General features: G+C 38.7%; 1 long non-coding RNA gene and 1 pseudogene across 1 annotated transcript; one reads left to right on the top strand and one right to left on the bottom strand.

Annotated features, from left to right (window-relative positions):
* The first annotated feature begins 913 nt into the window (after positions 1-913).
* Positions 914-7,938, top strand: LOC147463831 (desiccation stress protein DSP-22, chloroplastic-like; annotated as a pseudogene).
* Positions 7,939-10,027: 2,089 nt separating this feature from the next.
* LOC147463830 (uncharacterized) lies at positions 10,028-10,401 on the bottom strand. The gene is made up of 3 exons (XR_015190283.1): positions 10,309-10,401; positions 10,153-10,218; positions 10,028-10,073 (listed from the first exon to the last, which is right to left on the bottom strand). It is a non-coding gene; the product is annotated as an uncharacterized LOC147463830 (long non-coding RNA).
* Between the last annotated feature and the right edge of the window lie 1,279 nt (positions 10,402-11,680).

Here is an 11,680-nt window from a genome sequence, read left to right as displayed (position 1 = left end):
TGTGCAACACTGCATAGATTTGGATGTAGGTAGTACGCATGTTAGTAAATTGTCTTATTGATTGAGTCCCTCTGAAGCTATTGAGGTGGAACGTCAGCTTACTAACTACATCAATCATGGGTTTATTCAATCTAATTCCTCACCACGGGCTTCTTCCATTCTATTGGTGAAGAAAAGACATGGTAGGATGCACATGTGCATAGACTATTGTGGTCTTAACACACGAATACTATTAAGAATAAGCATCCTTTGTAACGCATGGGTGGATGAATTTAAACTCACACATGCCCATATTTTTTCAAAAATAGATATGTGGTTAGGGTAAGAATTAGACTTGTGGATATACCTAAAATTGGTTTTCCAAATGTGAGTAGACTATTTTGGTCTTAACACAATTAGTATTAAGAATAAGTATCTGTTGCCACCAAAAATAGATCTGTGTTAGGTTATTGTCAAGTAAGAATTAGACTTGTGGATATACCTAAAACTGGTTTCCCAACAAGGTTTGGATATTATGAATTTTGTGGTTGTGCCTTTTGGTTTAACCAATATTCCATATACTTTTATGCCGCTCTAAAATTGTATTTGAGAAAGTTTACCATTGTTTTTCTTGATGACATTCTAGTCTACAATGCATTTGAGGAAGAGCACTTACAGCATATGAAGCAGGTGTTTGATCTTCCTTGGCAACACAAATTATATGCTAAAGAATCCAAGTGCCATTTTTTGAAGATCAAAATTCACTATTTGGGGCATATAATTTTTGTTGCAAGCCCTCATGTGACCAATCAAAGTGGAAACCATCCATAAATGGCCTCCTCCTAAAATTTGGAAAGAGCTTCAAATTTTCTTAGTATTTGTAAGTTTTTGTCATAGGTTTGTTAACAACTATGCATGAATTGTTGTTCCTATGATGTACCAATTGAAAGCCAAGGGCAAAACATTTCATTGGGGAGAGGATGAACAACAAAGTTTTGATGCACTTAAGGTAGCTCTAGCTACTGGACCTATATTAGCTATTGTGGACCCAATGAAACGTTTTTGTGTTGGAGACATATGCCAGCAATCAAGCTATTGGAGCAGTTCTTCTCCAAGAGGAAATGGTAATTGCATTTGAAAGCAAGAAACTTACTTCTACATAGCAAAATTATTATGCATATAAAAGAGAACTATATGCAAGAGAGTATGCTATGAAAAAGCGGCAACATCATATGTATAGTACTCAATTTGAAATAGAGTTTGACCATGAAAGTATAAAAAAAATCGTTTACATAGCTATCAAATGGGAAGGATCAAAAGGCCAATTGAGCTGAGATTCTTCAAGAGTATGGCCCTAAGCTCCCATATCGTAAAGGATGATACAATGTAGTAGTTGATTCTCTCAGTCGAATGCCTGAAATCAACTCTCTTTTTTCACGGAACTTGACTATGGGTACCTACTTTACACAGGGAAGATTTTGTGACTGACGGGATGAGTACATTCTGTACCAATTCTTTATGAATGTTTATAACAGTCCAAGTACAAAGCACCCAAGCATAAAGAAGACTTATGCGCTCATATAATGACAATTTTACTAGCCAAGATTACATGGGTATGTTCAAAAGTACGTCTTACATTGCCAAAAATGTCAACAAAGCAGAGCACATGAGGACAGGAGGTCTCTTACATCCTTTGGAAAATCTAATGGTAAATGGGAGAGTATCCCTATGGATTTGAATGTGGGTCTACCAACCACTATACGAGGTAATGACTTGGTCTAGGTGATTGTAGATAGGTTGACTAAACTCCATAATTTTATTCCAACCAAGTACTGTATTAAAAATCCAAAGCCAGCCAAGTTATTTGTTGATAATATGTATAGATTATATGGATTGCGTAGCAATATTGTGAGTGATCATGACCTCAAGTTTGACAATCACTTTTGGAGAGGTTTCTTTAAATGGTGGGGAACACATCTCAAATCTCAATACTGCAGATTATCCCAAGACAGATGGTCAACTAAACAAGTTAACCAAGTACTAGAGGATATGTTTTGAGCATACATTAGCAAAAAGCAATCCCATTGGGAAGATTATCTCAGTGTTTTGGAATTTTCTTATAACAGAGCAAATCATGTTACAACTTGGTTTAGTCTCTTCATGAGTACGCATGGTTTTTAACCTAGGTCATCAATTACCATGGGGTTGGCTATTGAGAAAATTTATCAAGTCAAGGTCATTATACAAGAGCATATGGGATATGCTAAAAACTGCTTGTCAGAATGTTGGACAAGCATATGACAAATACAAGAAATATGCTGATGAAAAATGCCAGCAAGTCATTTTCACATAAGGTGAAGAGGTATTCTTATGTGTTCCAGAGCATCCAGAAAGTCTAAAAAATAGTCCTACACCTAAGTTATCTCCTAGGTATTGTGGCCCCTTCAAAATACTGAAGCGAGTTCGAGATATGATCTACAATTTTTTTTTACATGCGTACTCTCATATTCATCCAATTTTTCATGTAAGCTGTTTACTAAATGCTTACATAGGGACTACAATGTAATTGACCAATAGGTTTTGGTTGATTTCATTCAACCTCCCACATAGCCCCATGAACTTGAGCGCATTCTTGACTATCATGATTTACATTCTCGTCATTATGTGCATTGCCAAGCATTGGTTAAGTGGAAAGATAGACTTAAAGAAAGTTCCACTTGGGAATACATTAGTGTTCTTAAGAAAAATATTTTTTCGACAAAAATGCTTCTCCAAGGGGAGAGTAATGTGAGACCAAGGGCAGGCAATGACCCAGTGGGGAACCAGTGCGAGGACTTGCCTATAAGAATATATAGGGATGGCTAGGAGGAGCATTCATTTCCCTGATCCTAAGCCTCTCATATCAATGGCCCAAAGCACACTACCCTTAATCCTCTCCCTTGGGGGGTGGGTGGGTGGGGGGGGGGGGGGGGGGGGGATTGTAAACTGAGCAAAAATGTGAGAGAGGTTAAAGAAGTCCTTTGAGTATTCTAGCTTATGCTAACTAGAGAAGGCTAACAATTGACAGGATTATCTCTTTGAGAGTGAATGTAGACAAAGATGAGGAACTAAATGTGTGTGCACGTGTGTATGGAGACAATTCAAATGTCTTCTCTCCCTCTCACCCAACATTTAACCACTTACACGTTGTTCCATTGAAGACTCGTAATTTTATTTTAAAGCCTTCATTTTGTTTTAATTTATCGATAAATATTTAGTTTATTCACCCCCCACAGTTGAGCTTGTGTACTGTTTATGTGGTATGACAAGATGTGTGTGTTTGTGTGTGTGTGTGTGTGTGTGTGTGTGTGTGTGTGTGTGTGTGTGTGAGAGAGAGAGAGAGAGAGAGAGAGAGAGAGAGAGAGAGAGAGAGAGAGAGAGAGAGAGAGAGCACATGCATACTTTCTTGCTTTTGAAAGCTCTAAATTTTAGGCTCTATGGATTCATCTTCTACCTCCACAAGTCATGCATAATTCAGATTTAGAGCATTGGGTTTGCTCTGCAACTGTGGAACCAAAGCGCATGCATGTCAAACAAAAAATTCACTATCCAAAGAATGCGGATGCTTGCACCATTTTAATGTTATGCTTGGGGATTTTTTGAAATTCAACATGCTTGGGAAAAGGCTCATAAGGCTCCTCTAGAATAAAACATGTAGTCACAATTATTGTACCTGATATTGTGTCGCGAGTACAACAATTCATAGAGAAAGTTAATATTATGTTCTTCTCTAGTGAAATTCCCAATGCAAATGATGTGAGCGAGTGGCTCAATATGCATATGGAACCAAGTGATATAGATTGTGTATATTATGATGATTGTGGATATTATGAGGTTTTATGCTCAGAGCCATGATTACCAATGTAATTTGTTATACATGGCCAATATGGGTTGAGGTGACGTTGTTTATTGCACCCTACCTTGTTGCAAATTGCTTCTAGCTTGGGAAATGTAATTTGTATGCCCCACCCTAATGACAATGCAAATAGATTTTTTAAATTATGGAATACAGATATTTCCCCTCTTCCTTCCATAATGATTCATGTTGATGGAGTCTTTATGAGGCTTGATTATTTTGATTTAAAATGGGGAGTATTTGTTGATGAAGCCTGATTATTTTGATTTGAAATGGTGAGTATTTACTGATGCATGGTTGTAAGAAATTTGGACACATGTTTTCATAATTTCCTTAAACATTCCTGCTAAAGCCATGCCCCCCTATAAACACCTGTGCCATCCCATCCACAACCGTGTCAAAAAGCAAACAGGTTGCTTTTGGAGATGTTTCTCAAGATCATAAGGTATAAGTAAAGCACCAACAATTCCATCACCTCCTCCTCCTCTGGCTAAACAGGCGGTCAAAGGAAGTAAGGAGGGTTGAAAATAGTCCAAACATTCTTTTTCTATAAAGCCACATACAATCCTCACTCATAATCAAACTACCTTTGTACTACTAATGGGAAATCCAACTCCATTTTAGATCTTGTTGGTGTGGAAACTACTTGGGCTATATCAATTAAAGAAGGTTCTTGGTAATGCAAATGCATCTATTGTACACGGTGACCTTGAGCATCCCTTGTGAGATGGAGGAAACCAAATTTCTTTGCATATGGATTCTTCATTTTGGCTCCTCTTTTTCTACCTTTCATCACGTACATACCTCTTAAATGCTTTAGTTTTGATATTCAATGTCTGCAAAATTAAGTTGGTTTTGGAGATTTATAAATATAATGCAACCTTATATAGTGTGTGTCTAAGAGCATAACTATCATTTGTTCGCTGGTCAAAGTGGTACATTTTCAAGATATCAAATTTTAAATGCTATTCAAGGTACCTTTTATAAGACGTTTCCATGATACACAATTAATTTCAAACATGTATTTCTTACAATGATCCTCATGGATATTGCATAGTAGTACAATGTCTAATTGAGGGAGAAATTTATCAATTTGCAAGTACATGCACGTCTCTCAATATTCGCATCGCTCAGTTGTTGAGTTCTTTGAGGGAATATCATTGGGTAACTAATGCTTTTCTAACTGGTGATTTTAGTAACTCCCCTGCTCGCACTGACAATTCCTTGTATTGATCGCACATGTCAACATAAAAATGTATGAATTAAAATTGTTTCCTATTGATTTTACAAGTGATAGATCTTTGGGTGACATTTATGGATATTGTTTTGGGTTCTACATTTCATTATAGCTCACTATGTGTTTACTTTTCTCACCTAGATTGATGGTATTCATGAAATGCACATCGATATACTACCTACACTTATTGGGTATGGATTATCCATTCATAGTGTCTTTGCTCTACTAATCATCATGATCTCCCGGTGCCCCATGAACGATTGCTTCATATAAAAAATAGTTATCTACATCATCATTGTTTTGTTGCGATGGTTCATTCATGTGTGCATGCTCTTACAAATTTAAGAGGACCCTAATTTTGCTTTGCGCGCCTTTGTTTCTTGTATGCAAATGATCAAACATAAGTATGGTAAATGATCTTTGAGTTACCTTGATGAAATAGTGGCTGCTCCCAAACATTCAGTTCAAATTTACATCGCACTTAATCATCTTGGATCCTTGACACAGAAAGAACGTAAAGATTATGGATACAAAATTCTATATTTCCACTAAGGACTTGTGTATTTTGACATATGGTCCATTTGGGCTCATTGTAAGTCCTTGTTAGACGAGGGTTGCTCATCTAAACCATTTTTAAGGGAATCAATGCTTCTAGACAAATGTAATGTATTACATGTATCAAAATTCATCGCAATACATGGACAAGCCATGAGCAAGAAGCGGTTGGCATCAATTTCTCTTATTATTAAGATTTGTATGATTCTCCTTTACCACCTACCTCAGAAGCCCAACATGCAGTGATGTATTTCTTGCAAAAATTGGATCTTTTGTTTTCCTTGTAAAGCTCAAGATTTAGAAAATTCATTTATAGAAACATAATTTTAATGCAGTACTTCTCGTGGTTTGGATAATAAAAATCATAGGGTTGGGATGGTCTCACTATGGATTATTTCATGGATTCCAGGATGATCTCAAGGTTCGTTTATTTCACATCATTGATCAATGTTAGCAGCATGGAACACTTCTTACTTCAAGAATGCTTGTTGAAACTGCAGTTGAAGAAACAATTGTGTAAGACACTAGGTGATGGGAGATGGCTTATGTCACCTGTTTGCGAATTGGTGATTAGAATGTTAGTTGATAATTTCAAAGACCACCTTTATTCGGTCTACATTTGCTCAATATGGTTTTGTACCTAGACAACAAATTTTGGGTATTGCAAATGTGTACATGGGGATTGAATATGTAGAAAAGAGGAAGAAATATGTTTAATCATGTAAGTGGACATTGCTAAGGCTTTTGATACAACTCATTAGAATTTATTGCTTCCATGCCAAGATTGGGTTTTGGGCCTAAACTTTGTGATGATATCTATTGGATTTATGAAGGTAGGACATCATGATGCATTGTTAGTTCGGAGCTTTTAAAATCTTGGAATTTGGGATGCTTCATGTGCTAAGCATGTTCGCTTAGTGTGCTGCTTTATGCCATTGCAACACATCCTCTATTGTAATATGGATAAACTCTCTAGGCAAGGTAGTTTACGAGGCCTTTGCTGAATGGATCATGTTTTGTGACCAATACACAGATTATTCATGATTTTCTCCACCAAATTCACCTTTGGATGCACAAATAATTATGTATGTGTTGCCACTGTATGGTATAGTTGTTGGTTTACATATCAATTTTGCAAAGTTGTATCTTTTGTCAATATTTCATTATGGCACATCTATGACCTGGCAATTATTTCGGCATCTTGGTTACCCCATTCATTGGGATGTCTCATTGGAAAAAGAGGTTTTGCATCGTCTTGAATGCAAAATCAATCATTGGAAGCTTTCTACATGGCCACTACATGTACATCTATAGTTAGTTCAATCTATCATTATGGATTATATACAGTTTTATCTTCCATTATTGGTTAGGAATGCAAAGCATATTGATCGCATTATATCCACTGTCATAGAATATTTATTGTGAACCAAACTGATTGTAAGAGTTTACATTTGCTTTATAAAAAAAAATTGTGCTCACTAAAGCTGCATTGAAGACTTAATATTCTTGAGATCAACTTCCACATGCTTACTCAAAAGGTTTCTTTGTTGCCTACTTTTCTTCTTCAATAACTAAGTTTGAGTTTTTGGCTTGCCAACAAATGTTGCCTATCTCCATTGGTCTCAACCACTGCCACATATAAGCAATTTATTTGTGATGTCAAAGTATACATTGGAGCAAAGCCTTTGTACTATCATATCGACCGCAACACCAAGCAGGAGCTGAGCTGCGCCGACATCGAGCACCACCAGGCCGAGGCCACCTCTGAGCAGCCTCGCGTCCACCATGCCATGGCCGCAAGCGACTGGAGCTGGACCGCTGACCAGAAACAGGCGACCACTCGCTCGACAACTTCTTTGCAGTTGATGGTGCCACGCCGGAGACCATCAAGGGCTGCATGGTGAGTACCCATTCTTGATCGTCAGACATGCAATCAATATTTTAGTGTTGTTGTTGATCTCATCTCATCAACGATGTGGCAGGCCATGGTGGGCTTGTGTGGGCTCTGGCAGTGGAGAAACTGACGGGCCTCAACGTTATGGAGCAGCTCTTCAACCTAGCCACATTGGGACTGCTTTGGTTCGTGGTGGTGGTACAACTCTTTACTTTGGCGTCCATCATCCCATTCACCAAAGGCGAGTCCACTGATGCCCACTGTTGGGGACCCTTCAACGCCCACATCGAGTGCTAGAATGATCGTCTCGTCATGATCGGCTTTGTTGCCCTGATCGTGGACGAGATGATTTGCCGAGGCTCCCTCATCCATCAATGAGCACTTTCCTTTACTCTTGCGCTCATGTAACATTTTAATTGATTGTGGACAGCTAGCTGAATTACATCTTCCAAGAGAAGCATTTAATCCCTCTATGCTTGGTATTAGTCACATTGGTGACATGGTTGCCAAGGTTGGTATGGTTATTTCTTTACCTACAGCTATTCAAAAATGGTATTTCTTATTCCATCATCAACCAATAAGGAGAGCTAAATTCCTCCACTTGAGATTACAAAGAGTTCATAGGATTGGTGTTTTGATCACCTAGACTGCTACCCCGGTTTTCATGTGCTTACTGCTTTTGATGCATAACACTTCCTCATTCCCTTGTTCTGGATTTTAGAGCAGGGTAACCGATACCTCTTCATAAGTGGAAAATTATTATATGAAGGGCTTGAAAGTGCAAATTGCTTCTCAAACAAAGGAACTTTTTTGGGAGCTCACAAATATGCTTCTTGTAGGGGCCATAACATGTTGATGGTTTGGGGGAGGGGGGGGGGGGGGGGGGGGGGGGGGGGGGGGGGGGGGGGGTGAGGTGAAGATTCAACCAACAAGCACAATATGGTGTTAGGCTAGGATGGTCCAAATTAATGAGATGGTGAGAAGAAACATTGAAGCCATGATTATACAAATATGATGAAAGGAAGGGTTCATTTAGTAAAAGGTTGCCCTAACATATGGGGGATTTTGTACCTAACCGTAGCTCTTGTGGTTGCATCCTACTATTTAGTATCTTCTTGTTTGAGTTTGATGTTCAATATAAATTAATAGCAATTAGTATGCCATGCATCTTGCCCAACTTTATATCAATCACAATGTTGTCGGTTATTTGGTTGAGTGGTGGCCATTTGTGTCCATCTAACAAACAATTGCATGTAAGTGTGGTTCCACGCCCTCTTACCATAGAATTGGGGCAGCGTTGTGTCGTAGTGTCACCTCTCCCACCTTCATGTAATTCCCATAAAATTGGTGCTCGTCTGGTTAGTACATTCTAGGGAACCTTGGATAATGACATACTTGAGAAATTTGAAGTTGACAATGGCTATGGCAATGATAACTCTTCAATGAAAAACAGAGTGGTTGTAAAATATCAGGACTTCGCATAGATTTAGGGTTATTCAATGAAGTGGCAGATTTGAACAACCCTTTACCAGAGTATAAACATCAGCAACATCATGAGCATTGATGACTTACGGCAATTTCAAGCAGAGGACAGGCATGATATAAAGAAAAAACAAACAAATGCTTTCTACAAATAAATGCAAAGTGAGAAAGATTTGCCAGAGGGAGTCCACTACATATTAGATCTATATACAATGTAGATTCACGAGGCAATTTCAAATGGATAGAATTGCCCTTCTTCTTTAAGAAATGATGGTTTTTCCAGTTTGGATTTGAATATCATTCATGTAAAAAAAGTCTGAGAAGATGACATCTGAATCAATTTTGGCAGTCTTGAGTATACTCCTTTTACAAATTAACTGTACACAAAGATGTTCTTAAGACTTTAATGAAGTGCTGAAACAAACACTGATCAACAATTTTTTATCACCTGCTAACCTGATAAATAATCTACATTAATTAATTTTGGAGAAGGAACAAACACGGACTGTTAATGTCACACGCAATGGTAATGTCACACGGACTGTGTTTTTGGACTAGATATAAGCTTTTTTGAATGTGAGGCCCAAAATACAACAAAATTTCAATGAATGTTAGCATTTGTAAGCAGTAAAATTCAAACTTTCTCAATGGCCTTCATCCGAAGATGCCTGTCTAACTTCAACAAATATTCTGTTAGGTCACTTTCAGGCAAATCGGCAAAATAAGGAGTGAGAAAAACAAACTCAGAAAACAAGAGCACAAAAGCAAGTGCTTTTTCAGGGAAAAGCAAAAGGCAAGCGCGTTTTGGAAATGAGCAAAAGCAAGCGCTTCTCGGGGAAAAGCAAAAAGCAAGAGAGAGAAAAACAGTTTTTCAGTTTTTCAATCCATACAAGAAGCACATCCTCTGTGTAAAGCAGAGTCATTCATCGAGCCGCAACTGCCTTGCAAACGGTTCAACATCTGCAAGCGCATTTGCACTTCTGATCTCCACTTCTGTATTGGTGGTGGTGGCACCCCTTCATGCTCAATCACTAAAAACAAGAAGACCCCTTTTAAAACTTTGGGCATCCAAACCATTCCATGCAGTTAGAAATTCACTCCAAAACTTACTGAAGCTTGCTGAAACGCTCCCCCAAAGGCCAGATGTGAGCAAATCTCTGGTTTTCCACCAGCCAGCTGCAAAACCTCCACAAAACGTATTTCTACAACCGGTTGGGTCAACTACACGGCAATCAAAAGATTTCTTGTGTGTTACGCCGCCCTCACCCGACTTCTCATTCAGAGTCTTTGCAGTCATAATGGTATGAAATGCTGGTATATCCCATGTTTCTCCAGTGTCAGCCCTGAAAGTTCATGAAAATTCCATTTTCTTAAGCTTAGCAAGTACATCAAATATAGTCGTACAACGTCAATTGTATGAATGCCCCTTACTATGTAGTCAATTTGGCATATACAGATGCTTGTGCTATGGACTGGAAAGAAATTGAATATTTGCTCAGTTGGAGCACTATTAGGGCACACCCTTTTAGGGCTTTTGAACCCTTGAAACTTGAAGAGATATCTTTGAAGAAGGAAACATACTCCACTTGAAGAGACTCCAAGGAAACATACTCCACTTGAAGTCATAGGCAACTTGAAGAGACTGTCGAAGAGATATCTTGAAGAAGGAAACATACTCCACTTGAATCTGCTGAAACATGAGGGAATTATGTGCACTCCACACTGGCCATAGCACCCAGAATCTAACTCAATCGAAAAAGTATGCATACGGCTCAAGCAATGGCAGAAGCACTCCACATATCTAAAAAAATCTACCAAAATGTATGCCAGGGGAAGAGTTGTAGAAATCCAATCCACAAACTGTTGCGTACAAGAACGAGACCACAATAAGTGTCGAATATTCTCAATGCCCGTACCACAGCGAACACATCGCAAAGAGGCCGATCTTCTGGAGTGCAGAAGTTTCCAGTCGGGTGAACCCCAATGATGCATCTCCACATAAATAATCGCTCCTTCAGAGGTAGCTTAGCATGCCACACTTTCATAACTTTACTTCACCACCAAGTAACACTCTTATTCATATTCCATATCTTATAACAGTGTTCTGGGATCCAAGAAGATGACAGTACACTTTCTTTGCAGATATCGAACTGATCGAAGAACCAACTTAGAGTCAATCACAAATTCGATTCTCCGCAAGCAGCAGTGGAATGGGAGATATCGAGTCAACCAGATCCTTAATGGTGTCCCACATGCGCCTGTAGTCCATCCAAAGCCCAAAGGTAAGAGCGGTCTGTCTAAACGAGAGCTCCCGTCCATCAGTGTCTTATCACATCTGTTATCCCGTCAAATCTTTTTGGGAGAGAAAGTAAGCCTGTCTAGGAGAGTGCTGAACAAGAGTTTGATAAAAAAACTCGACTTTAATGCAGACTCTCCAATCGAAATGAATTTCCAAACGCGTCATCTCTACCATGCCACAACAATTCCCACGTATCAATTTCCAATCTACTACAAGATTGGAAGCAACGAGGCATCCAGATATTGTAGTTTCAAACTTACCAAAAACCACATCCCAATACGATGGCTGCCAATGGTGAAAGCTGGCGTAGAAACCGCATGAGAGCACAGAAACGCAAAC

Source organism: Adiantum capillus-veneris, chromosome 2 (assembly GCF_014529385.1).
Source record: "Adiantum capillus-veneris isolate H3 chromosome 2, ASM1452938v2, whole genome shotgun sequence".
Classification (NCBI taxonomy): domain Eukaryota; kingdom Viridiplantae; phylum Streptophyta; class Polypodiopsida; order Polypodiales; family Pteridaceae; genus Adiantum; species Adiantum capillus-veneris.
Note: the sequence above shows the minus strand (reverse complement) of the source record. Positions and strands in the feature narration are given on the sequence as shown.